Source organism: Lepisosteus platostomus, unplaced genomic scaffold (assembly GCF_059453375.1).
Source record: "Lepisosteus platostomus isolate fLepPlt1 unplaced genomic scaffold, fLepPlt1.hap1 Scaffold_30_H1, whole genome shotgun sequence".
NCBI classification, from domain to species: domain Eukaryota; kingdom Metazoa; phylum Chordata; class Actinopteri; order Semionotiformes; family Lepisosteidae; genus Lepisosteus; species Lepisosteus platostomus.
The window spans coordinates 1355177-1382467 of record NW_028291658.1 but is presented as its reverse complement, the minus strand read 5'-3'; the positions used below and the strand labels follow the sequence as shown (position 1 = coordinate 1382467).

General features: G+C 47.5%; 8 non-coding genes and 2 pseudogenes across 8 annotated transcripts; 3 read left to right on the top strand and 7 right to left on the bottom strand.

Annotated features, from left to right (window-relative positions):
- The first annotated feature begins 5648 nt into the window (after positions 1–5648).
- On the top strand, positions 5649–5767 carry LOC148635147 (5S ribosomal RNA; annotated as a pseudogene).
- Positions 5768–8493: 2726 nt separating this feature from the next.
- On the bottom strand, positions 8494–8575 carry trnas-cga (transfer RNA serine (anticodon CGA)). The gene has a single exon. It is a non-coding gene; the product is annotated as a tRNA-Ser (tRNA).
- A 1389-nt stretch (positions 8576–9964) lies between these two features.
- Positions 9965–10046, bottom strand: trnas-gcu (transfer RNA serine (anticodon GCU)). The gene has a single exon. It is a non-coding gene; the product is annotated as a tRNA-Ser (tRNA).
- Positions 10047–10642: 596 nt separating this feature from the next.
- On the bottom strand, positions 10643–10756 carry LOC148635144 (U5 spliceosomal RNA). Its single transcript, XR_015933377.1, has one exon. It is a non-coding gene; the product is annotated as a U5 spliceosomal RNA (small nuclear RNA).
- Positions 10757–11148: 392 nt separating this feature from the next.
- LOC148635143 (U5 spliceosomal RNA) lies at positions 11149–11263 on the bottom strand. The gene has a single exon (XR_015933383.1). It is a non-coding gene; the product is annotated as a U5 spliceosomal RNA (small nuclear RNA).
- Positions 11264–14562: 3299 nt separating this feature from the next.
- LOC148635142 (U4 spliceosomal RNA) lies at positions 14563–14703 on the bottom strand. Its single transcript, XR_015933432.1, has one exon. It is a non-coding gene; the product is annotated as a U4 spliceosomal RNA (small nuclear RNA).
- Positions 14704–16171: 1468 nt separating this feature from the next.
- Positions 16172–16288, bottom strand: LOC148635141 (U5 spliceosomal RNA). The gene has a single exon (XR_015933335.1). It is a non-coding gene; the product is annotated as a U5 spliceosomal RNA (small nuclear RNA).
- Positions 16289–21534: 5246 nt separating this feature from the next.
- Positions 21535–21704, top strand: LOC148635140 (U1 spliceosomal RNA). The gene has a single exon (XR_015933474.1). It is a non-coding gene; the product is annotated as a U1 spliceosomal RNA (small nuclear RNA).
- A 635-nt stretch (positions 21705–22339) lies between these two features.
- Positions 22340–22458, bottom strand: LOC148635139 (5S ribosomal RNA; annotated as a pseudogene).
- A 1295-nt stretch (positions 22459–23753) lies between these two features.
- Positions 23754–23895, top strand: LOC148635138 (U4 spliceosomal RNA). Its single transcript, XR_015933408.1, has one exon. It is a non-coding gene; the product is annotated as a U4 spliceosomal RNA (small nuclear RNA).
- The last annotated feature ends 3396 nt before the right edge of the window (positions 23896–27291 follow it).

The following is a 27291-nucleotide window of genomic DNA, read 5'->3' as shown; positions in this document are numbered from 1 at the left end:
TTCTCTTCTCTTGCAGCCTGAGATCATGTCCTTCTTTTGGCTCCCTCCAGTTCTGATAAAAAATCTCACTCTTAGATGTGTTAATTTTTGCGGAGGAAGCCAAAGAGAACCGATCACAGCACTGCAGAGCTCTGCTAATTGAGGCATTGTCAGAGAGGAGCAGGGTGACGTCATCCATGTATAGAGATGTCTTTACCTCTCCTCCCCCACTTCCAGGCACTGGTATCCCATTAATGGCCTGATCCTGGCGCAAGGCACAGGCTAAGGGCTCCATAGCCAAAACGAATAACAAGGGGGATAATGGGCAGCCCTGCCTCACCCCTGAACAGACTTCAAAGGTGCGTGATCTATTGCCATTAACCATGACTCTGCTGTTGCTACCTGTGTACAGCAGGTTAATCCACTTTCTCATGATGGGGCCAAACTTCATGTGCTCAAGTACCGATGTTAAGTACTGCCGGTTTAGGCGGTCAAAGGCCTTTTCTAGGTCTACACCTAAAATGCACAGAGGGAGGGAGCGATCCTCAGAGTACAGACAGACATCCCTCAACAAGGCCAGGTTGTCGCTCATCAGGCATCCTGCTATCCCACAAGTCTGTTCTTTCCCTACCAGTGAGGCCACTACATTTTGTAGGCGCAGGAAAAGGGCTTTGGACAGGATCTTAGTGTCCACGCCTAACAGGCTGAGGGGTCTCCAGTTCTTTATGTCATTTTTTGCTCCTTTCTTAAACAAGAGAGAGATAGTGCCTTCTCTTAAGGAGTCAGGCAGCAATTCTGTCTTGTAGCTTTCCTCGAATAGGAGCAGTAGCGGATCCTGAAGCAGATCCCAAAAGGTGCAATAAAATTCTTTAGGGAGCCCGTCAGCACCCGGAGTTTTCCCCTTCTGTAAGCTCTCCATAGCCTGTCTCAGCTCTTCTACTGTCAAATCCCTCTCAAGTACTTCCCTATCTTCTTCACTCAAAATGTTTTCTAGCTTTGAGGTAAAAAAATGAATATCTTCATCCTTTACCTCTGTAGAGCTGTACAGTCTTGAGTAGAAGGCCTCGGTGCAGGAGAGGATAGCACTCGGCTCTGTTCTCTCTCGTCCCTCCTCATCAACTACACTTTCCATGACAGTCTTGGAGCCTACCACTTTCCTGAAAAAGAAGCGAGTACACTTCTCATTTTCTTCCAAGAACTGCACTCTGCTTCTTAACAGCACTCCTCGACTACTTTCTTCGGCTATGCTCCGGATGTCCTTTTTTAAAAGGGCGATATCCTCGAGCACATCGAAGCCACTGTGCAGCATCGTGTAGAGACGCTGCAGCTGCCTCTGTTTCCTGGCTAGCACTCCTCTCCGTCTGGCAGCAGCCTTCCTTCCCTCAGCCATGAAAAAGGCCTTTGTCCTCACCTTCACCTCCTCCCACCACTCTCCTACTGACCCGTACAGACACTGCAAGGACAGCCACTGTGATAGTTTCTCCTTGTAGCGGGATACTACCCCCTCGTTCTCTAGCAGCTTTGTGTTGAGTTTCCAGAGGCCTGGGCCAAAGACAGTCCCGCCCTGGAGTTCCACTCTACACCCTAAAGCCTGATGATCTGAGAAGAAGACAGGCTGAAGAGTGACCCCAACAACTTTCACTCTCTCTGAGACAAAGCAATAGTCAATTCTGGAGCTGCTATTCCTCCCTGACCATGTATATCCTGCTGTTGTGGGATATATACATCTATATGTGTCTGAGAGTTTAAAGTCTTGAACTAAGTTTTGCAGGGCCAGTGAGCTGGAATCCAATTTTATCGGCGAGCTAGACTGCCTGTCTGTGTGCTCTAAGATACAATTAAAATCCCCTCCCACTATCACGTCTGTGCTGCATAACAATAGGGGGGAGAGTGCCTTGAGTAGCTCCACCCTTCCTCCTACGTCAGTAGGGCAATACACATTGATTAGCCGCAGGTTAACGGTCCCCCATTCCACATCCACACACAGCAACCTGCCATCTATGACCCTCTGAATACTTTTCAATTTGAATGCCCATCCTTTGAAAAGAATGGCCACGCCAGAGGCTCTGTTGTTATTGTCCCCTGACCAAACAGAAGGCCCTTTATCCCACCTATCTTCAAAACTTTTATACCTCTCTTGATAGGCTAAAGCACACTCCTGCAACATCAACACATCTCCCTCTCTCTGCTGGAGGTAATCAAAGACAGACTGGCATTTAACTCTGTCATTGATACCTCTTGTGTTAAGAGAAATTATGTTAAGAGCCATATTACATAAGAAAGTGGAACCAGTCTTTACAAAACACATTTCTCTTCGGTCTCACCTGTTACCTTTTTCTTTTTCTTTTTCTTCTTACCAATTTCCTGCCAGCCATCCTCTGAATGAGCCTTCATCAGGGTGGCAGCAGTAAAAGCGTTCACAGAGTCCATTTCAAGGAAGGGGGTAGAGGGAGGGGTGGAGAGGTTCCAGCTGTCCCCATCGCCATGCTCTCCTTCCTCCTCGCTCGGGGAGAAAACAGAGTCATTTTTTCTTTTCCTCAAGTCCAGCTCCTGGGAGCACTGAGGGGAAAGGGGTGCAGCCGATGCACCAGTCTCCTCTTCCCCCTCACCCACCAGCTGCTGCAGATCCTCCGTGATGGACTGGATGGAGGAGAGGAGGGCATCTGTAGCACTTGCAGAGTCTGAGAAAAGCAGCTCCGCTGAATCCTGGGTATCCTCGCTGGACCCGCTCCACCGGGGGGCCCCACACTGGCCCTCGTTCTGAGGAGCAGGAGTGGGGGAGGGGTCCTCGCTGTTCTCGGGGGTTTTCAAACCCTCGTGCTTGTCTGGTGCAGTCTGCGGTTGTGGGGGCGTAGTGGATTTCTCTTCCACCAGCCCCGGAGCCACAGCAGGACTGATCCTGGCTGGAGGCTGAGAGTCTTTGTCCAACAAGGGTTCTTTGTTTGACTTGTTGTTTGCTTTGGATTTTCGGGCCGGTTTGGCTGAAACAAGCACTGCCTCATCCTTTCTCATTTTGAGTTTATTGGCGTAGGCGTGAGGGCAGTTCTTAAAAACGTGTCCTTCCGAGCCACATAAATTGCACTTTGGCAGCATTGAACAGTCAGAGGCTAAATGTCCCTGTTTGCCACAGGTCTTGCAGCATTTCACAGTGCAGGACGATGCCAGGTGTCCCACAGCACCACAGCGCCGACACACCTTTGGTTGTCCCACATAAAACACATAGCCATTGCAGGCGCCCAGCCGGATTGTAGAGGGCAGGTGCCTTAAGCCTCCATTTACGCTGTCCGGTAGCAAGCGAACCTCGAATTTCCTTGCTCCTGTTTTTATACCATCAACATCTCTAACCTCAGTTCCATGGTGGACGGTGCAGTACTGGTTAAGCCAGGTGTGAATGTCCTCCGTCTTTGCCAGTTCCGAGAACATAACAACATGCACCGTTTTCCTCTCTCTCTGTGTCAGAGGCTGCAAGTTGATCTTCTCAAGTGCAGGAACTTTGCCTCTTTTTGCCTCAAACACATCCACGCATTGTTCAAACAGAGGATAGGTAGCAAATACAACCTCAAATGCTTTCTGACCTGGGAGAGCGAAGATGAAATCCAAGTGCCGAGGTTCAAAGCCAAGTTCCTTCTGTAACACTTTTCTGCTGAACTGCATACGATCCATGAAGAGGTCATCCAAGAGCTCAAAACGTACAGCATTCTTACGGGATCCAAAGGTTGCCATTTCAAAAACCGCAAATCGAACACTGCTTCCAACAAAAGAAAAACAATCCAACTACTCCACCTACAGGCTGATCAAGGTATCTCCCCTGCCCTGGGTGAACCTCCTTCTTGATCAAGGTATCTCCCCTGCCAGGTAAGTATGAGTTAAACAGGCCCCTGCAAGCGGCCCGCACCCACAGCACAAGTCGCGCAGCCTAGGCCACCTCCTCGCCCCGCACGCCACCGCCTCCTGCTGGGCCCACTCTTTCACACACTCACACGCCACACTAACACTCAAAAGTGTGGGCAAAACGAGAAAACGAGCGCGCCGTTTCCTACACATCTGCAGTCGCCGTTGCGCATTCGCAGCATGTCCCGGGATGCAATTCGGCCTCATTTGCATAACTCCAGACCGGCAGATCGCCACGCAAGCTCGCGACGTGCGCCTGCCACACACCGAACAAACCTTTTCAGCAATTTCCAAAAAACGGGCCTGCTCGCCTGCCCACAAGGCTCCGTCTCTAACCTGCTCTCCAGAGCCTGCTGCCTTCTGTGCTTTTCTCTCGGCACCGCTGCAGTGCACACAACTCCTGCAGCGGGAGGGGGGGAGAAAGTTCCCGCGCTCCGCCGCAGGGAAGGCTCGCTCCGTGCGCACACGTCCTTTCGATGCCAGTCCAACAAGTGCTCCGCATTAGCTGCGTCGGGGCTCCGGCGTGTCGCACCTCACCTCACCTCGCACTGCCCCCTCCTTGAATGTCTGCCGCTGGGCATGCCCCGCTCTCCTCCGCCTTATCTTATCGCGTGTGAGCACCGACAATGGCCACAATGCCGGGGAATGGCACCTGTAAAGTGTTAATTGGGGCACAGGAACAGCCCGTCTCGTCTCGGGGGGGCCGGCTTCAGAGACAATACAGCAAACACAGCGGGGCGGGGGAAGAAGACGACACCACACATGCGGGTACATTCAGCTCCGGCGGGAACGAGACATTTGTCGGTCTTTTCAAGTGCCGAGAGCCGAGCAATCCTTCACTTGTATCGTTTCTCCCCGGTGACTAGATCTGGCCCTGCGACTCTCGACTGGGCTCACCCCCGGGGCAGCCCAGCAGGTGTGAGCCTGGCCGGCACCCGGATGGGAGATTCCACCCCGGAAAAGCTCCGGTTGCTGCTGCTCCTGCAAGAGGTGTGACTGGGACCAGTAGGGAGCGCTCACCCTGCGGGCTGTGTGGCTCTCTTACGCCCCAGCCTCCTGATGGCGACACTCTGCTGCACAAACAGGCGCCGTCCTTCGGGGGAGGCGTCAAACCGAGGTCCCGACCCTCCTTGGCCATTAGGAAACCCCAGGGCGTCTCTCAAAAAGAGATGCCGGGGGTGTCCCTCTGGTGTTAGTGCTCCCCTTTACCCATCAGTCGGGGTCTCCTCCTAATCCCCGTCTCACCTGTAACAATCAATGACGAGGCCCCCCTGTCCGTGAGATTTAGTACTCGCGCAAGAGACCGGGGGCAGAGCGCGAACGCGGTCCCCCGCCCCCCACAAAGTGCGCGCTCCGGGTTCCCTCTCGGGGCCCTGCAACACAGCGGAAGGGCAGCGAGAAGGAGCCTCTTGCTCTGACGCCGCAAGGCCACAAGAGGGCGGAGGCGCCGCGCGCCCGGCCGTCGTGTTGGACCGGTGCGCTTTACGTGCTGAAATAAACACGCGAAAGCCCCGAAATGTTTCCAGAGTGCTGTGCACTGGAGGTTTTTGTCTGGTGAAGACTTGCCTGGTGCTCCTCCGTGCAGATTGTTTGTCCTCCTCCAGTGCGGGACGAGCCAACACAAGGGAGCGCATTCGCCAACATCCAGGCACGCAATGCGATTTGGAAAGCAGCTCCTTTCCAAAGAGTTGCACACGAACGATCCTTCAGTCCCACTCGGGGGGCACGGAACCCCCGCCACACACAGCTTCAAGTAGCGAGTCAGGGGCTGGGCTTTCGCTTACGGCCACACCACCCTGAACACGCCCGATCTCGTCTGATCTTGGAAGCTAAGTAGCGTCGGGCCTGGTTAGTACTTGGATGGGAGACTGCCTGGGAATACCAGGTGCTGTAAGCTTTTGCTCTCCCGGCCAGCAGGGGTCGCCGTTGGTGCCGTAGGCTTTGGGAGGAAAACCTGCAGGATGGAAAGGTGATCTATAGCCTCATCTCTAGAGATGTTTTGTTGCTGTGGCATGTGTGTGACCCATATTCAAAAAAAAAAACCCGTCTGTAAAACGAATATCGAAGCTGCCTCTAAATCTGCAAATGAAGATGAGTCGATAAACCACTCGTTTTTCGTATAACTAGACATATATTCATTTGTTACCGATTTCATTCATTGAGCACGGATACAATAGAGGTACAGCCATTCACTGTTTGACATGTCTGCACTGGTACAGAACCGAGCAATCAGAAAACGGGTGAAACTGTCTTTAGACTCAGCATACAGTAACCACTCGGCCACCTCGTCTAGGAAACTGGGCTGTCCTGACATGGGTTGGCGCACTCCAGTTGATCTTTTTCTTTTTTTTCCCTCATACTCGAGGGTCATTTTCCTGTTCCACATGCGATTTCAACATTTTCCTTGGGAGATGTCAAGCCAGCAAGCCACTGCTGTGGTTCAGTGGCCAGTGTGGAGTTCAGTGGCCCTGTTGTACACAGAAAGCACATTGAGCTCCTTGGACATGAAAAGTTCCAGATAAAAGCCATTTGTCATCCTTTCTCTTGGTGTCGATGTTGCTATTGTATGTAAAGGTGGCAACTTGCTCAGCGAGCAGGCGGAGCACACACCGAATGCAGATGTGTCTGAGTGGTGTGTCCAAGTGGCTGCAAAAGGACAGCACTCCCGGGGCGCCGTGGCTTAGTTGGTTAAAGCGCCTGTCTAGTAAACAGAAAATCCTGGGTCCGAATCCCAGCGGTGCCTTTTTTTGTTCTGTGTTCTCGAACAGAACTGGTCATTATGGACAACCGCATACGTCTAGACTTAATTAAATGCAAGTATTCATTTCCTGTCTTGAACGACTTGTTTTTCTTAAAATGGATGCAACTTGCAAAACATGAAATACAAACCTCGCTAATCAGCGCTCGCGGCTGGCAAAAAAAAAAGAAGTCAGCAATGTTTTTTTTTTTAACCTTAAGCCTGCTAATGGAGAAGAACCTAGTCGCCACATCACATACATCCGTTTCAACGATAAGAAGGTAACAACTATCCTCACTCCAGAGTAAATCTCACGTTGAGGGCATATTTTTTTCCACTTTACCATGAGTCGGGCTCAGCTGCACAGAGGCGAGAGCAGAGCAATGAGGTCAGGGGGATAGGGGAGTCACACGCTGGCGGTTTGAACACGCGGAAGATCACTGAGGGATCCACAGTATGTGGACCCTCCGTGCGCCATCATTCCACACTCCAGACTCTGAATCCTGCCATCCGAGTTAAGATCTCGGCGGAACCTGAGGCGCAGTTCTTTCTTAAAACGTAATCTGGTGAGCATTTCTAGAATCGTACTTGTATAGATGCAGCCTTTAATGTGTTGCTAGGTTAAAATTTATGACTTCTTGTATTTCAGTAGGCAACTGCCCTCTTGATTTCGGATTGAATTTCTTTATTACAGGGGCGCTTTTATGATGACAGAGTCATGTTCAGGTACTTTGCTTGATGGAGGAAGCTCATTTCGGACTCTGTGATCTGCTCACCTGGAAAGGTCTGCTGTACTACTACAAGAGAGAAGTAGAGTCTGGAGGAAGGGACAATTTTATGATGCTTTGGAAGGTAATGTTTTTTTTTTTCTTTGAAATCGAAATGAATCAGAATATCAGTGCAAAAGACAAACTCTTGGTTTGGTTTAAAGAGATATGGTTTTAAAACAGACAAAATGTAGAAAACAGGTGTTTCTCACTTTTGGAAAAGAATGGACCGGGGGTAATATTTTACTAGTTGCAGTGCTAAGCTCACTGGGTTACAGTCCTGCAGTGTCACACCAGGGCCAGTGGTGCAATGGATAATGTGTCTGACTATGGATTAGGAGTTTGGAGGTTTGACTCCTGCCTGGCGCTGGTTGTTTTTAAACACATCAGCCTACTCCCTAAGTAGCCTGTGCTACTTACTGCATTGTAATCGTACCCAGTAAGAGATTTCCTTCATGTAAATGAACTGCACCTGACAGCTTTAGAAAAACACCTGGGCTCAGTACGGTGCTGAGAGCTCAAGTTGTACCAATAAACTTGACAGTAAAAGGTTGTAATTAGTCAAGAAATAAAGTCGAACAACAGCTGCGGGTTTGATTCTGAACGTATCAGATTGCAGCACCTTTTACTTCAATTGACAAATGATAGAGATTCGAAGAGAGATCCTTCAGACCAGCAAGCGAACCCACGGCTATTTCGGTTTTCTATCTAGGCAACGTTGGTGTCTGCAATAGCATACATGAAAGCGTGATGCAATTTCTGTGGCTACATTTGTTGCACGTCATGCACAGTAAGAGTGTTTCTAACACCAAATAAAAAGTCAACAATTAGCGATCACGCCTTCTCCTCAGTTAACCCACTGAAACCCTTGCTGTTAACAGTTCTTTAATGCGTGCTTTACGAGCACCTACATATTGTGTCGGTTCTTTCAGTTTTATTCATTAGGTTTTCAAAGGCATAAGTAGAACACCAGAGGTGCGAACGCAAGATGTGTGGTTATCTGAAGAACTCATTTCCATGGCAGCGGGGCCAAGCGATTTAGCGTTTTTATCGTACCAGGAAAGGAGAAACAGCACTTCGCCTTTGCCGCGCAGGCACAAGGAGACGTGCGGCAGACGCCGTAGTCGGCAGAATTCGAACCTGCGCGGGGAGTCCCCAATGGATTTCGAGTCCATCGCCTTAACCACTCGGCCACGACTACAGCGAGTTCGCCATCGCTGCATTCCTCCTTTAATCTAACACGGAGTGCGACGTGGCTGCGGAAACCTTTTCAAAGTCGCTCTCCGTTAAAAAAAATAAATACCTTTGACAAAATACGTGCCGGCAGATAGACACGCCTCAGAGGGTTTAAGGCTGGCTTCACGTTCAAATGATAAAGTCTCCCCGTCCGGATGTCAAAATGCAGCTTTGGCAGACAGAACAAACAGCAACAAACCACAAATGTGGATAAGGATTTTACAAGCTGCACCACACTGCACTTTCAAAAGCATTTACATTCCTGTTAGACGCAGGAATTGCCTTTGATTTGCGTGCTTACAAACGCCATGGAAAACGAAACAAAACAAAAGCCCTCAGCTCCTGCACTTGATTATAATGCCGTTACGTGTCGAAGCAGGAATTTACGTCATCCTACCACTGCAACACGGGGAATAGAGGGAAATGAGCACACGCTACGAATCGTCTCAATCATTCCTGTTAGACGCAGGAATTGCCTTTGATTTGCGCGCTTACGAACGCCATGGAAAACGAAACAAAACTAAAGCCCTCAGCTCCTGCACTTGATTATAATGCCATTACGTGTCGAAGCAGTAATTTACGTCATCCTACCACTGCAACACGGGGAATAGAGGGAAATGAGCACACGCTACGAATCGTCTCAATCACTCCCTAGAGTCCTAAGGCGCATTGAAGGGTGCACCCCCATCATTAATCGTTGCGCCTCTGTGAAAGGAAAGCTCTTGAGCAGTCTTTGAAACAGCTCGGATGAAACACTTGATTGCTTCCATGTGCATCTGGAGCCCATTTCTTATTTTCACTTCACGCCCATTAAAGCATTTCTAAAACAGGAGATTCGCGCTTGGGAATGCGCCCTGCCTTACAAATAAAACAGGTCTACGGGTCTGAAACCCGCTCCACGGAAAACAGTTCTGTTGCGCTTTTGATCAAAGGGAGATTCGCTGTTCTTACTTTTTGATGACATAACACCCAAAGGGGCTTCTTTGGAGCTGGATTTCAACCAGCATCCTTGGCGGTATCCTTTACAGTCCTCTGTTCGGTCGACAAGGGACAGAAGGGGGCAGCTTTCCTCACACATACAGTGCAATGTACTGTAGTGTTCCCGTTCATTGAATTTGCAGTTCTGCATCAGACCTCTAACCCGTTTCCTTAGCTTGGATTTAAGCCACGAAGCAGGCTTCTACTGTATAAACGTCTAGAGGAATGACAAACTGTGATTCTGAGAGACTGTCAAAAATCGCTTTCTCCGTTTGCGTTGCAAATAAGTGAAAACGCGGTCTCAACCCAGAGCCAACGTTAGCCTACTATACCATGTTCAGCCACCGCTAGAAAATGTACGGCTCTAGTACCGGAGCGACGAGGATGGGATTCGAACCCACGCGTGCAGAGCACAATGGATTAGCAGTCCATCGCCTTAACCACTCGGCCACCTCGTCGAGGAAACTGGGCTGTCCGGACATGGGTTGGCACGCTCCGGACATGGGTTGGCACGCTCCAGATGATCTTTTTCTTTTTTTTCCCTCGTACTCGAGGGTCATTTTCCTGTTCCACATGCGATTTCAACATTTTTCTTGGGAGATGTCAAGCCAGCAAGCCACAGCTGTGGTTCAGTGGCCAGTGTGGAGTTCAGTGGCCCTGTTTATTATGCCTAATAAACAGGAGATCCTGGGTGATCCTAGATGATTGCAAGCCGTACAGCCTCCGCCATGCTTCCCAGGTGGGGTGAGGTTTTGGAGTTGGTATGCAGTGTTTTGTTATCTCCAAACATAACGCTGTGCACATTTACCAACAAGTTCAGCTTTTGTCACGTCTGTCCACAGAACATTGTTCCAGGACTTGCTCTGGAACATCCACGTGGTCTTTAGCAAACTTGAAAGGGGCAGTGGGGGCAGACACTTCCCGCCCCCCAAAGAAAAGAGCGCCAATCAGACAGGCGGAGACCAAGGACTCGCAGAGCAGACAACCACAATCGCCATAACAAGAGCGATTGTGAGCGGTTTTGTTTTCTCTCTTTGACCAGCCCAGCTGCGCCCCACCCGAAAGCAGGGAAGCAGAAAAATTGCATGGAACTCATTCATGCTCCTCTCCACAGAAATCTTTAGTAAAAGGCAAAAGATTTGTATGAAATGAATAGAAACCAGAGTGCGTGGCTGCACAGCTTCAGGAGCCCAGGCCACCTTCAAGGCCTCTGCCCTGCCGGTCGTGGTTGGCAATGCACCTGGCCTTACAAACGAGCCAGTGGGGTCCGTTCAGCTCCGGGCTCATCGCCTGCGGCTCTCGGCTTGCGGGCGTGCCCAATCCGTGCGATAACTCGGAAAACACCCGGCCACACTGTGCCGGAAACGACGCACTCTGGGAAGCCGCTTTGCAAAGCGAGGTCCCAAGATCCCCTGCGGCCGGACACTTCCCGCCCCCCAAAGAAGAGAGCGGCAATCAGACGGGCAGAGACCGAGGACTCGCAGAGCAGACAACCACAATCGCCATAACAAGAGCGATTGTGAGCGGTTTTGTTTTCTCTCTTTGACCAGCCCAGCTGCAACCACCCGAAGGCAGGGAAGCACAAAAATTGCACGGAACTCATTCATGCTCCTCTCTACGGAAATCTTTAGCAAAAGGCGAAAGATTTGTACGAAATGAAGAGAAACCAGAGTGCGTGGCTGCACAGCTGCAGGAGCCCAGGCTGCTTTCAAGGCCTCTGCCCTGCCGGTCGTGGTTGGCAATGCACCTGGCCTTACAAACGAGCCAGTGGGGCCCGTTCAGCTCCGGGCTCATCGCTTGCGGCTCTTGGCTTGCGGGCGTGCCCAATCCGTGCAATAACTCGGAAAACACCCTGCCATACTATGCCGGAAACGATGCACTCTGCTACAATATGATTGCTACATATCTGCATTTGTTGGTTTTTAAGGAGTAAGAGTGCAGGGAGTTTAAACCTGCGATCCAGTGTGTTGAAGTATTTCACAACACTACCCCTAGCACATCTGGAAATAAATCCTCATAATGATTATTGCCCTGGGCATGTACCATAAAATCAGTGAGCATATATATATATATAACTGTGTTGAAGCTAGAGACACAGAATAACTGCAAACACATCCTAAATACAGTGTTCCTGCACCTTTGACCTCATCCAGAATGTATCCTTTTTTGAAAGGGATTGCTGTCAGAATGCACAACTGAATCCCAAACAGAATCTCTAGTCAAATATGATCATTTGTGAAACAGGCAAATGAGTCTCTCAGGTGCCCATTGCTCATTTTCCGACACATTTATGCAATACTTTCACCATGCATTGAGCAATAGGGATTAAAGACACCACAGGTAAGGTTTTCGCGTTGAGCAATAGGGATTAAAGATACCAGAGGTAAGGTTTAAAAGTGATTCTGAGGTGTAACACATCAGCTAGGCATCTGAAATGCGGGGTTTGAGAGCCCTTCAGGGAACACCGTACCTTAAAGGTACCAGAAGTCCACTAGTATAAGCATTAAGTCACTGTCACCCCTGTTACAATGTGATTGCTACATATCTTCATTTCTTTGGTTTTTAAGGAGTAAGAGTGCAGGGGGTCTAAATCTGCGATCCAGTGTGTTGAAGTATTTCACAACACTACCTGTAGCCCGTCTGGAAATCAATCCTCATTCTGATTGTTGCCCTGGGCATGTACCAATAAATCACTGAGCATATATATATATAGCACTGTGTTGAAGCTAGAGACCTGTATGTATAATATGATGCTAAAATGTTATTTTCACATATATTAATGTAATAAATGATTGCTTATGCTTTATAAACAAATCTAATTAAAATAAAAGCTTACGTTTTGTATTTATCTTGTACCATAGAACATGATTTTCTTTGTATTTCAAGCCCACAAAGTGTCCAAATGACGCACTACATAATATAAGGAAGATTATCACATGCATATCGGTATTATCTTTCTTATGAAAATGCATTCCTTTCATTACCTTTTACTTTTTAAAATGAACTCAAATTGTGTATAATGTAATAATTTAAGTAGAATAGATTCTAATAATATAAAGATCCAGTGTATTGCACTGGCCTGGTCAGCCTGGCCTGGTGGATGGTGCACATAGCACTTTCAGTGCTGGAGGTGTTAATGGCGGAGGTGTTGGAGAGTGATAGCTGTGTGGGATGGGTGGGTGAGTAGCTGTCGTGGGTTGTAGCTTTTTCTTTGCAGCTTGTCCTATACCTTCCTCCTGTAGGCGTCCTTGCTCTCTCTCAACTTCTGTTTTAGCTCCCATCATGTAATGATGAACATGATTTACATGATAAAAGGAAGATTATCACATGCATATCGGTATTATCTTCCTCATGAATATGCATTCCTTTCATTACCTTTTAATTTTTAAAATGAACTCAAGTTGTGTATAATGTAATAATTTAAGTAGAATAGATTCTAATAATATAATGATCCAGTGTGTTGCACTACTTCACTGCTTCACTGCTCTATGCCGTCTGGAAATAAATCCTCAGACTACTTACTGCCCTGGGCATGTACCAATAAATTACAGGAGCACATCTATATATCACTGCGTTGAAGCAGGAGACACAATCACTGCAAACACATCCTAAATACAGTGTTCCAGCACCTTTGACCTCATCCAGAATGTATAATTTCTCTCAGGGGCCCATTCCTCATTCTCAAGACACATGTATGCAGTACGTACACTATGCATTGAGCAATAGGGATTAAAGACACCACAGGTAAGGTTAGAAGACATTCTGACTATATTCTAAAATATTGGACTCATATTCTTATGATGGCAGACATGATGCTGTGTTTGAAACCGGGGTTAATGGACATTATATGACTGTCAATTCTGTTTTGTTTTGGAGACTCTTGGCTGCCTATGTGGTACAGTGCAGCGTGAAAAAAACATTTTCCAAAACTGTGTCAGCTCAAAAGTTGTAAGAAAACCTTTCCAGCTGCTTTAACTCTCTTCATTTTTGTCATTTAATTGTCTGTCAGCACTATGTGGTAGGGTTGCATGACAACCCATCTCACCACGGAAAGGAACCTAACAGCTTTTGTAAGAGAGGAGAAAGGGACCTGGCCTGTACGGAGATCGAACCCACAACCTTGGCGTTATTAGCACCACGCTCTAACCAACTGAGCTAACCAGCCTCACGACAGCAATCCTCTCTGTGCTGCAAAAAATCGAACTCAGGGAATTTCTTTTGCCCTCCTTTGAATAGAAAGCCGTGTAATTCAGTGTACGGGCTTTCTCGTGCAGTTTCATGGTTCTTGTAACCCAAATCCTACACTGGCGTGAAGTGACCCCCCATTTCACAGCATTTTTCAGCTGATTTAAAATGTACCTAAAGGAGAAGCATTATTGAAGACCATCAATTACCAAGAGCATTTGTCAAAGGTTTTGGTGGTCATTTTTAATGACCACAGAGCGCTGTGACCTCGGTTTTACATCTCATCCAAGAGACAGCGCCCTTTTACAACACAGCGTCTCCGTCACTATGCTGGGGCATTGGGACCCGCACAGACCTCAGGGTGAGCGCCCCCCCGCCGGCACCATTAACACCGCTTCCAGCTGGAAACTTTGTTTTTCCCTGTAGCTCACCCTCATCCGGGTACTGACCTGGCTCACACCTGCTTAGCTTCAGTGGGTTTTCAGTTGCGAGTTGCAAGGGGATGCAAGTGATGGAGCCGCTCGCTGCAAAAGCCACTGTTTTGGCTGGGAATCGAACCAGAGCCTCCCACGTGGGAAGCGAGAATTCTACCACTGAACCATCAATGCTCAATACCCAGGCCTTCAAAAAAGACGCTTTTTTGGTGCTCTGTTAAAAAAGCGTCGACATTACCTCTTTCAAAAGGCTTCACTTTCCTAGTCAGATTCCAAGGCTCATTGAACCCGGGCTGTTTCCTCCAGCGGTATAGTATTGCAGTTAGACAGCACGATGCCTGCAAGACTATGTCACGCTCTGACGAGACTGTCAAAAATTGCTTTCACCGATTGTATTGCAAACCGGCGGAAGCGGGGATTGGGAAAAGTTTTCAACTAGCAATAATCGCGCCTCGGCTAAACCTCACAGGCTACGATACTGCCAATGCGCAAAGCTGACGGTTGCCAGGCAACCGCGGGGATCCTATGGAAATCGTTATCAATCGTCTCATGGCATGTCGTTGCTGTAACGCTTCATATTTGTCGTCTTCTTCTTCTAGCTTGAGGTTTTGAAGAATTTCATGACAGACAAGGGCTCCGTCGGGAACAAAGGGCGTTGTGAGAAAACCGTTGCTTATTTTCAGCAGCAGAAATACAACCCTTTAAATACAAGATGACAGAACAATGACGAAGGGCATGCCGGGAGGAACTCATACACTACAGAGGAAAGGGGGCGGGCACGTACAGTTCACATTCAAGCCACAAGTACTCTTCTCGGATGTTGCACAAACAAATCCTAACGTCCTGAAAGCATTGCAGCATGTTTGTGTCCCACTTCCCGTGGCTGCAGGACGACTGACACGAAGGGACAAACACAATCTGTGGCGTTTAGCGTGACATAGTCTTGCAGGCATCGTGCTGTCTCACTGCAATACTATACCGCTGGAGGAAACAGCCCGGGTTCGATGAGTCTTGGAATGTGACTAGGAAAGTGAAGCCTTTTGAAAGAGGTAAAGCACTGCACAACGGAACTGAGGGAGAATCTTACAGGGGATTCTGAGCGGTGTCTGCATACACGCAGTCCGATACGGGCGCTGAAAGCTTGAGCTACTCTCAATGTCATGCTGCCTTTCCTCGGAGTAAATCTGTTACATTGAAAGAATGCTTCTCGCAGGTTCAAAAAGGGACCCTTGTTAATTGGAGAAATCAATGATTTCGAATGAATTCTGTATGCGTTAAAAGACAGCTATAAACAGAAAACATGCAGAACACTGCTCATGATGTTTCCCGAGCCGAAACACAGTGCGTTTTTCCAAGCCATCTGACAAAGCCCGCCCACTGAAAACTGCAGCAGATCGTGTAAAGACGTTCAACTTTGTAACTACTGCACGCACAGGAAGCAGAATAAATTCCTCTTTTCAAACTGTCAAAGGTTTGCTTTGCGAACGCTGCAGGACATCGCACAATCTCTTTTGAACGGGGACAAACCATTTCTTATGGGGCGCAGTAAGTACAGACGTTTAAAAAGCTCCACTCATGCCGACGATGCAGCATGAAGAAGCGCAACCTAACGTTTGACAGACAAAAGCCGGGTGCCGCTACGAGCAATATGAAATCAAACTGACAGCACACGGCGTTTCGCGCTGACTCAAAAGTGATCTCGACAGACGCTGTTCTCTGCATAACGCTGAAAGAGCTAAAGAGCGTTTCTGTTGAGACGTAACAAGCTTGTTTTTATCAATCGTCTCATGGCATGTCGTTGCTGTAACGCTTCATATTTGCGGCCGGACACTTCCCGCCTCCCAAAGGAAAGAGCGCCAATCAGACAGGCGGAGACCGAGGACTCGCAGAGCAGACGGCCACAGTCGCCGTAATAAGAGCGATTGTGAGCGGTTTTGTTTTCTCTCTTTGACCAGCCCAGCTGCGCCCCACCCGAAGGCAGGGAAGCACAAAAATTGTATGGAACTCATTCATGCTCCTCTCCATGGAAATCTTTAGTAAAAGGCAAAAGATTTGTACGAGATGAAGAGAAACCAGAGTGCGTGGCTGGACAGCTGCAGGAGCCCAGGCCGCCTTCAAGGCCTCTGCCCTGCCGGTCGTGGTTGGCAATGCACCTGGCCTTACAAACGAGCCAGTGGGGCCCGTTCAGCTCCGGGCTCATCGCCTGCGGCTCTCGGCTTACCTGGCAGGGGAGATACCTTGATCAGCCTGTAGTTGGAGTAGTTGGATTGTTTTCTTGTTTTGTGGAAGCAGTGTTTGTTTTGCAGTTTGAGATGGCAACCTTTGGATCCCGCAAGAATGCTGTACGTTTTGAGCTTTTGGATGACCTCTTCATGGATCGTATGCAGTTCAGCAGAAAAGTGTTACAGAAGGAACTTGGCTTTGAACCTCGGCACTTGGATTTCATCTTCGCTCTCCCAGGTCAGAAAGCATTTGAGGTTGTTTTTGCTACCTATTCTCTGTTTGAACAATGTGTGGATGTGTTTGAGGCAAAAAGAGGGAAAGTTCCTGCCCTTGAGAAGATCAACTTGCAGCCTCTGACACAGAGAGAGAGGAAAACGGTGCATGTTGTTATGTTCTCGGAACTGGCAAAGACGGAGGACATTCACACCTGGCTTAAGCAGTACTGCACCGTCCACCATGGAACTGAGATTAGAGATGTTGACGGTATAAAAACAGGAGCAAGGAAATTCGAGGTTCGCTTGCTACCGGACAATGTAAATGGAGGCTTAAGGCACCTGCCCTCTACAATACGACTGGGCGCCTGCAATGGCTATGTTTTTTATGTGGGACAACCAAAGGTGTGTCGGCGCTGTGGTGCTGTGGGACACCTGGCATCGTCCTGCACTGTGAAATGCTGCAAGACCTGTGGCAAACAGGGACATTTAGCCTCTGACTGTTCAATGCTGCCAAAGTGCAATTTATGTGGCTCGGAAGGACACGTTTTTAAGAACTGCCCTCACGCCTACGCCAATAAACTCAAAATGAGAAAGGATGAGGCAGTGCTTGTTTCAGCTAAACCGGCCCGAAAAGCCAAAGCAAACAACAAGTCAAACAAAGAACCCTTGTTGGACAAAGAGTCTCAGCCTCCAGCCAGGATCAGTCCTGCTGTAGCTCCGGGGCCGGTGGAAAAGAATCCACTACGCTCCCACAACCGCAGACTGCACCAGACAAGCACGAGGGTTTGAAAACCCCAGAGAACAGCGAGGACCCCTCCCCCACTCCTGCTCCTCAGAACGAGGGCCAGTGTGGGGCCCCCCGGTGGAGCGGGTCCAGCGAGGATACCCAGGATTCAGCGGAGCTGCTTTTCTCAGACTCTGCAAGTGCTACAGATGCCCTTCTCTCCTCCATCCAGTCCATCACGGAGGATCTGCAACAGCTGGTGGGTGAGGGGGAAGAGGAGACTGGTGCATCGGCTGCACCCCTTTCCCCTCAGTGCTCCCAGGAGCTGGACTTGAGGAAAAGGAAAAATGACTCTGTTTTCTCCCCGAGCGAGGAGGAAGGAGAGCATGGCGATGGGGACAGCTGGAACCCCTCCACCCCTCCTTCTACCCCCTTCCTTGAAATGGACTCCGTGAACGCTTTTACTGCTGCCACCCTGATGAAGGCTCATTCAGAGGATGGCTGGCAGGAAATTGGTAAGAAGAAAAAGAAAAAGAAGAAGGTAACAGGTGAGACCGAAGAGAAATGTGTTTTGTAAAGACTGGTTCCACTTTCTTATGTAATATGGCTCTAAACATAATTTCTCTTAACACCAGAGGTATCAATGACAGAGTTAAATGTCAGTGTGTCTTTGATTACCTCCAGCAGAGAGAGGGAGATGTGTTGATGTTGCAGGAGTGTGCTTTAGCCTATCAAGAGAGGTATAAAAGCTTTGAAGATAGGTGGGATAAAGGGCCTTCTGTTTGGTCAGGGGACAATAACAACAGAGCCTCTGGCGTGGCCATTCTTTTCAAAGGATGGGCTTTCAAATTGAAAAGTATTCAGAGGGTCATAGATGGCAGGTTGCTGTGTGTGGATGTGGAATGGGGGACCATTAACCTGCGGCTAATCAATGTGTATTGTCCTACTGACGTGGGAGGAAGGGTGGAGCTACTCAAGGCACTCTCTCCCCTATTGTTAAGTAGCACAGACGTGATAGTGGGAGAGGATTTTAATTGTATCTTAGAGCACACAGACAGGCAGTCTAGCTTGCCGATAAAATTGGATTCCAGCTCACTGGCCCTGCAAAACTTAGTTCAAGACTTTAAACTCTCAGAGACATATAGATGTATATATCCCACAACAGCAGGATATACATGGTCAGGGAGGAATAGCAGCTCCAGAATTGACTATTGCTTTGTCTCAGAGAGAGTGAAAGTTGTTGGGGTCACTCTTCAGCCTGTCTTCTTCTCAGATCATCAGGCTTTAGGGTGTAGAGTGGAACTCCAGGGCGGGACTGTCTTTGGCCCAGGCCTCTGGAAACTCAACACAAAGCTGCTAGAGAACGAGGGGGTAGTATCCCACTACAAGGAGAAACTATCACAGTGGCTGTCCTTGCAGTGTCTGTACAGGTCAGTAGGAGAGTGGTGGGAGGAGGTGAAGGTGAGGACAAAGGCCTTTTTAATGGCTGAGGGAAGGAAGGCTGCTGCCAGACGGAGAGGAGTGCTAGCCAGGAAACAGAGGCAGCTGCAGCGTCTCTGTACACGATGCTGCACAGTGGCTTCGATGTGCTCGAGGATATCACCCTTTTAAAAAAGGACATCCGGAGCATAGCCGAAGAAAGTAGTCGAGGAGTGCTGTTAAGAAGCAGAGTGCAGTTCTTGGAAGAAAATAAGAAGTGTACTCGCTTCTTTTTCAGGAAAGTGGTAGGCTCCAAGTCTGTCATGGAAAGTGTAGTTGATGAGGAGGGACGAGAGAGAACAGAGCCGAGTGCTATCCTCTCCTGCACCGAGGCCTTCTACTCAAGACTGTACAGCTCTACAGAGTTAAAGGATGAAGAAATTCATTTTTTTACCTCAAAGCTAGAAAACGTTTTGAGTGAAGAAGATAGGGAAGTACTTGAGAGGGATTTGACCGTAGAAGAGCTGAGACAGGCTATGGAGAGCTTACAGAAGGGGAAAACTCCGGGTGCTGACGGGCTCCCTAAAGAATTTTATTGCACCTTTTGGGATCTGCTTCAGGATCCGCTACTGCTCCTATTCGAGGAAAGCTATAAGACAGAATTGCTGCCTGACTCCTTAAGAGAAGGCACTATCTCTCTCTTGTTTAAGAAAGGAGCAAAGAATGACATAAAGAACTGGAGACCCCTCAGCCTCTTAGGCGTGGACACTAAGATCCCGCGCCTACAAAATGTAGTGGCCTCACTGGTAGGGAAAGAACAGACTTGTGGGATAGCAGGACGCCTGATGAGCGACAACCTGGCCTTGTTGAGGGATGTCTGTCTGTACTCAGAGGATCGGTCCCTCCCTCTGTGCATTTTAGGTGTAGACCTAGAAAAGGCCTTTGACCGCCTAAACCGGCAGTACTTAACATCGGTACTTGAGCACATGAAGTTTGGCCCCATCATGAGAAAGTGGATTAACCTGCTGTACACAGGTAGCAACAGCAGAGTAATGGTTAATGGCAATAGATCACGCCCCTTTGAAGTCTGTTCAGGGGTGAGGCAGGGCTGCCCATTATCCCCCTTGTTATTCGTTTTGGCTATGGAGCCCTTAGCCTTTGCCTTGCGCCAGGATCAGGCCATTAATGGGATACCAGTGCCTGGAAGTGGGGGAGGAGAGGTAAAGACATCTCTATACATGGATGACGTCACCCTGCTCCTCTCTGACAATGCCTCAATTAGCAGAGCTCTGCAGTGCTGTGATCGGTTCTCTTTGGCTTCCTCTGCAAAAATTAACACATCTAAGAGTGAGATTTTTTATCAGAACTGGAGGGAGCCAAAAGAAGGACATGATCTCAGGCTGCAAGAGAAGAGAATTAAGGTCCTGGGGGTGTATTTTGGAGAAGAGATGGGAACAGTAAATTGGCAGAACAAATTGCCAATCTTAAACAAAAAACTGATGCAATGGAAGGACCGAGACCTCACCATGACAGGGAAGGTGCTGGTCATCAAAGCCGAGCTCTTGCCTGTCTTGATTTTTCTGGCTTCTACCTTCCCAATCCCACACCGTGTTGCGGCGGTGCTAAGGAGATTGATGTTTCAATTTCTATGGGGTGGGAAGCAGGAAAGACTCAGAAGGGAAATAATGTACAGGCCGCTACCCTCAGGGGGGAAGTCTGTCCCAGATATTGCTACGAAGCTGCTGTGCATTTTCCTGGCCTCTGTGCTGAGAGGCTTTGCAACAGCACCTGCAGCGCGTACCTGGACTTATTTTTCCAGGCTCTGGGTAGGTAGGGAGGTGTTCAGAGTGTGGGGTGTCAGACCCAAGCTGGATGTCCCACTCTCTGACAGATGCCCTGCAATTTATGGGACAGTTAAAAGTTTTCTAAGATCTCACCCAATTGGCCATATTCCCCTCTGAGATGTCAGCGTCCAAAAACTGGAAGATTTCGTTGCACCCCAGAATAATAGGCAGACCCCTGTGGGCATTTTAACATCAGCCCAAACAAGTAAGGTGTGGAAACACACATCCTCTAAGTTTCTGTGCAACATTCACAGAGATTTAGCCTGGAGTGTTGTCCACCAGTACTTACCGGTATGAACTTTCTTGTACCGTAGGGGCCTCACCCCCAGCCCTCGCTGCGTTAGGGTGGGCTGCGGCGAGGAGGAGACTGTGACCCATCTCCTGTGGTCCTGTTTTTTTGCTAAGGCCTTCTGGGCACAGTTTGAAGATTGGTTGCAGGCTCTCTCGCCCCAATTTACCCTGACCGCTGCTTTCGTCATATACGGCATCTCTCCTGTCAAACTTCCTCCTGACGTGTTTGACAGGATCTGGGCCGTGGTGAACAGTGGGAAAGACGCCCTGTGGAGAGTGAGGAACATGGGGCTGTTCAAAGGCATCGAGGTCCCAGTCAAGGCAGCAGGTAGCCTGGCCCTGTTCATCACCCGAGAGAACTATTACCTCAGAGATTTGTGGAGAGAAGGGAGGGAGGAAGCAGAAAATCTGTGGGAAATAGAGAGCATAGGTCAATATCTCAAGAGACTGTGAAAAACATTATCATGTTTAAGTAAAGAATGTGATTTGCACCAGAAAAAAAGAAATTGTTACTATGTAACTGTTACCGTGTCAAAATGTAATGAGATGTGATCATATATACTGTTTTAAGTATGTATATTTATGTAAAGCTTTCTGATTTGTGATGTCCTGTATTTTATTGTGAAAAGAAAATAAAGTTCTTAAAAATCGAAATCGGTTCACCCAGGGCGAGGCTCGGCCATTGCACTCCGGCTGTGCTGACCCCTGCGAATTCCCCAAATGTGGGAATCTCGACTGCATAATTTCTGGTAGTGGGGGACTGCGTTCGCGCTCTCCCCTGATGTGCTTGGTCCAAAATCAGATACGGGAGGGTTAGGACACCACGAGCTGCGTGGCTGCGGAAGGATCCCGGTTCGACAGGAGTGGACGCCGCTGCTGGTTCTCGCTGGCTTTTAGTTAGGGGTCCAGAGAAGCATCTCAAGCTAGTTCCACTACTCCTTCCGGACGTTCATTCCCTTTTCAAAGTCAGTCATTTTGCTGTAGTCTGCGTTCTTTAGGCTGATTATCGAGGTTAGCCTTTATTTGGTCATGGGGGGCCTCGGTACTGTATGCTGAGTCTAAAGACAGTTTCAACCGTTTTCTGATTGCTCGGTTCTGTACCAGTGCAGACATGTCAAACAGTGAATGGCTGTACCTCTATTGTATCCGTGCTCAATGAATGAAATCGGTAACAAATGAATATATGTCTAGTTATACGAAAAACGAGTGGTTTATCGACTCATCTTCATTTGCAGATTTAGAGGCAGCTTCGATATTCGTTTTACAGACGGGTTTTTTTTTTGAATATGGGTCACACACATGCCACAGCAACAAAACATCTCTAGAGATGAGGCTATAGATCACCTTTCCATCCTGCAGGTTTTCCTCCCAAAGCCTACGGCACCAACGGCGACCCCTGCTGGCCGGGAGAGCAAAAGCTTACAGCACCTGGTATTCCCAGGCAGTCTCCCATCCAAGTACTAACCAGGCCCGATGCTGCTTAGCTTCCGAGATCAGACGAGATTGGGCGTGTTCAGGGTGGTGTGGCCGTAAGCGAAAGCCCCAGCGCCTGACTCGCTACTTGAAGCTGTGTGTGGCGGGGGTTCCGTGCCCCCCGAGCGGGACTGAAGGATCGTTCGTGTGCAACTCTTTGGAAAGGAGCTGCTTTCCAAATCGCATTGCGTGCCTGGATGTTGGCGAATGCGCTCCCTTGTGTTGGCTCGTCCCGCACTGGAGGAGCACCAACAATCTGCACAGAGGAGCACCAGCCAAGTCTTCAGTGCACAGCACTCTGGAAACATTTCGGGGCTGTCGCGTGTTTATTTCAGCACGTAAAGCGCACCGGTCCAACACGTCGGCCGGGCGCGTGGCGCCTCCGCCCTGTTGCTGCCCCTGCAGCTGCTTCACTTTTCCCTTTAGTTGCCATCGATTTTTTTGTAGTGCTATACATATACGATTGAGGTATCTTAGAGTTCTCCTTCGAAGACCCAGCACTCTCTTTTCTTTTCCCAGTGTTACTCATATCGGACTTTTTAAACCTAAAAAAAAATCGTTTTTTTTTCTTTCAATTAAAACTGAAGTTTAAACAACTAGTGTTAAGTCCTTATTTTTCTGTAGTCAAAAAAAGCAAAAATTAACATTCAGGTCATGAAAAACTCAAAAAAACTCCCCAACCACTAAACTTTACCTCCCACCTGAGCGCCATCTTGAACGCCCCTACCACCAGAGAATGCTCACGATTTCGGAAGCTGTCTCCGGGACGTGCTGATTCCACACATCCTGAATAAATCATGATATTGTTAGTTGCTGTAGCTAGACGTTCAAATGAGTTTCATGGCCAGATGGACTGTTTCCTCCAGCGGTATAATATTGCAGTGAGACAGCACGATGCCTGCAAGACTATGTCATGCTAAACGCCACAGATTGTGTTTGTCCGTTCGTGTCAGTCGTCCCGCAGCCACGGGAAGTGGGACACAAACATGCTGCAATGCTTTCAAGACGTTAGGATTTGTTTGTGCAACATCCAAGAAGAGTACTTGTGGCTTGAATGTGAACTGTACGTGCCCGCCCCCTTTCCTCTGTAGTGCATGAGTTCCTCACGGCATGCCCTTCGTCATTGTTCTGTCATCTTGTATTTAAAGGGTTGTATTTCTGCTGCTGAAAATAAGCAACGGTTTTCTCACAACGCCCTTTGTTCCCAACGGAGCCCTTGTCTGTCATGAAATTCTTCAAAACCTCAAGCTAGAAGAAGAAGAAGAAGACGACAAATATGAAGCGTTATAGCAACGACATGCCATGAGACGATCGATAACGATATCCATAGGATCCCCGCGGTTGCCTGGCAACCGTCAGCTTTGCGCAGTGGCAGTATCGTAGCCTGTGAGGTTTAGCCGAGGCGCGATTATTGCTAGTTGAAAACTTTTCCCAATACCCCGCTTCCGCCGGTTTGCAATACAATCGGCGAAAGCAATTTTTGACAGTCTCGTCAGAGACTGAGCAAGGTGTTTAAAGACAGATTTGGTCATGGTGATATCATGGTAGAAAGAAACGAGCTTGTTACGTGTCAACAGAAACGCTCTTTAGCTCTTTCAGCTTTATGCAGAGAACAGCGTCTGTCGAGATTACTTTTGTGTCAGCGCGAAACGCCGTGTGCTGTCAGTATGATTTCATATTGCTCGTAGCGGCGCCTGGCTTTTGTCTGTCAAACGTTAGGTTGCGCTTCTTCATGCTGCATCGTCGGCATGAGTGGAGCATTTTAAACGTCTGTACTTACTGCGCCCCATAAGAAATCGTTTGTCCCCATTCAAAAGAGATTGTGCGATGTCCTGCAGCGTTCGCAAAGCAAACCTTTGACAGTTTGAAAAGAGGAATTTATTCTGCTTCCTGTGCGTGCAGTAGTTACAAAGTTGAACGTCTTTACACGATCTGCTGCAGTTTTCAGTGGGTGGGCTTTGTCAAATGGCTTGGAAAAACGCACTGTGTTTCGGCTCGGGAAACATCATGAGCAGTGTCCTGCATGTTTTCTGTGTATAGCTGTCTTTTAACGCGTACAGAATTCATTCGAAATCATTGATTTCTCCAATTAACAAGGGTCCCTTTTTGAACCTGCCAGAAGCATTCTTTCAATGTAACAGATTTACTCCGGGGAAGGGCAGCATGACATTGAGAGTAGCTCAAGCTTTCAGCACCTTTATCTGACTGCATGTATGCAGACATTGCTCAGAATCCCCTGTAAGATTCTCCTTCAATTCCGTTTTGCAGTGCTTTAGCTCTTTCAAAAGACTTCGCTTTGCTAGTCACAATCCAAGGCTCATAACAGCATTTGAAAACATTCGCAACTGCGTTGGCCGGGAATCGAACCTGGGTCAACTGCTTTGAAGGCAGCTATGCGCAACACTGGCTCGCTCCAGAGTAAATCTCACGTCGAGGGCATATTTTTTTCCATTTTAACGTGAGTCGGGCTCAGCTGCACAGAGGAGAGAGCAGAGCAATGAGGTCACGGGGACAGGGGAGTCACACGCTGGCGGTTTGAATACGCGGAAGATCACTGAGGGATCCACATTATGTGGACCCTCCGTGCGCCATCAGTCCGCACTCCGGACTCTGAATCCTGCCATCCAAGTTAAGATCTCGGCGGAACCTGAGGCGCAGTTCCTTCTTAAAACGTAATCTGGTGAGCATTTCTAGAATCGTACTTGTATAGATGCAGCCTTTAATGTGTTGCTAGGTTAAAATTGATGACTTCTTGTATTTCAGTAGGCAACTGCCCTCTTGATTTCGGAATTAATTTCTTTATTACAGGGGCGCTTTTATGAAGACAGAGTCATGTTCAGGTACTTTGCTTGATGGAGGAAGCTCATTTCGGACTCTGTGATCTGCTCACCTGGAAAGGTCTGCTATACTACTACAAGAGAGAAGTAGAGTCTGGAAGAAGGGACAATTTTATGATGCTTTGGAAGATAATGTTTTTTTTTTCTTATACTGAAAATGAAAGGTAGTTGTTTCTATATGGACTCAGTCTTTGGAATTTGTATATATATATTTCAGTGATCCCTCAGCCATTCCTTCTGTATTGTAATTCAATTTCTCTTTTAAAATTCCTTCCCCACTTCTAGGACCTGCAGTTGCTGAACTCCACAATGGCTTCTATTGGAAAGTCTGTGACTGAGACCAAGTAAGTGTTCACTTTTTTATGAAACCATTATTTATTTTGGAGCAATGAGCAATTCTTATATAAATGCAATAAAATCATTATGCTCAAACTATGAGAGAGAAAATTAAGGATAATTTAAGAAATCAGTCTTAGCTTGTTTCTATACACAGATGGTATTATTTATTTTCAAAGGAAACCCGCGAGGATTCCCCTGGTGTGCAAGATGTGCCTGAATACTCTTGATCAGCTTCCTGCTCACTTGAAGAGGGCGTGTATGAAGCACGCCACGGCAGAAGAGATCAGGATGGCCTCTCAACAGGCGAGGGAGGACATGATGAATCACCTGAAGAACGGGGTCATCGTGGATTACCACAGAATAGAGATCGTGTCTGGTGAGGCAAACAGGATAGTGGTTGTAAGACTGCTAGAGTCCTTGGGCCTTTTTGTACATGGGAAGCCTGAAGACACATTGGGAAGGTGAGATATTTTTAATCTGTAAGGCTTCTGTAGTTTCTTTTTGAAATCATTGTTACAACATATTATGTAAAAGCATGTTGAAAAGAATCTACCTGCATTCCAGCGGCCCTGAGCAAGAGGCCGCTGTCCAGGAGGAAGAGATGCCAGAGGCTGCTCTAGAAACTGAAACAGAAGCGGATAAGGAAGGGGAAGATGTGAGCTCTGAAGAACTCTATCAGCAGTTAGACTTTTTATTTTTCAGATGTATCTATTTTTTACTAAAATTCTAATTTGTCTTATAGGTATAAAATGTTTAAACCGGTGTTTTATATCCTTACAGGCCCTGAGTAGTTAAAAAGTATCAGCAGGCCGGAAGAGAGTGGCCCAAGCTGGACTCTATAGAAAGCACTCCCTGGATGCTCCTCTCCTGATTGGATTCAAACAGTACCTTACCAAGGATCTGGGAGTGGCAAATTATTCTCAGGAGGTATTTATTTTTTAAAGGCATTAAAAATTAAGCAATGGTATCTTCATTGTAAATGTTTTTATTTCTTAGCTTAAAATTCACCCATGTGAAATGATGTCAGCCATAAACATCATGACTCTATATTTCCTACCTGAATCTATTCTACTTAAATTATTACATTATACACAATTTGAGTTCATTTTAAAAAGTAAAAGGTAATGAAAGGAATGCATTTTTATAAGAAAGATAATACCGATATGCATGTGATAATCTTCCTTATATCATGTAGTGCGTCATTTGGACACTTTGTGGGCTTGAAATACAAAGAAAATCATGTTCTATGGTACAAGATAAATACAAAACTTAAGCTTTTATTTTAATTAGATTTGTTTATAAAGCATAAGCAATCATTTATTACATCGCTTCTTGAATTAAATCTTTTGACAAGAGGTAAGACTTCTATTTTACATTTAAACCCATGTTTAGCTGTGTTTTTTAGATTTAACTGAACCAATTTCTGTGTGTGATAATGTCCTTGAATTCTGACAACATCACACTAAATTACATGATATAAAACAGCTAATGTTTCTAGAGATAAAGTTTCTGGGATGCTTCTAATTACTTTTTATTACCAGGGACAGTTTAATTCACCTTGTACAGTACTGAAAGACCAAGATGCTTTTTTTTAAGTTATTTAACATTTTATAGAACTTTTTCTACTATGGCAACATGATGAGCTTGGTGAAACTTGGAAAAATACTGCTTGGCCACTTATCTTAAGATAAAGATAGGATAAAGGTTTATCTTTTGCAC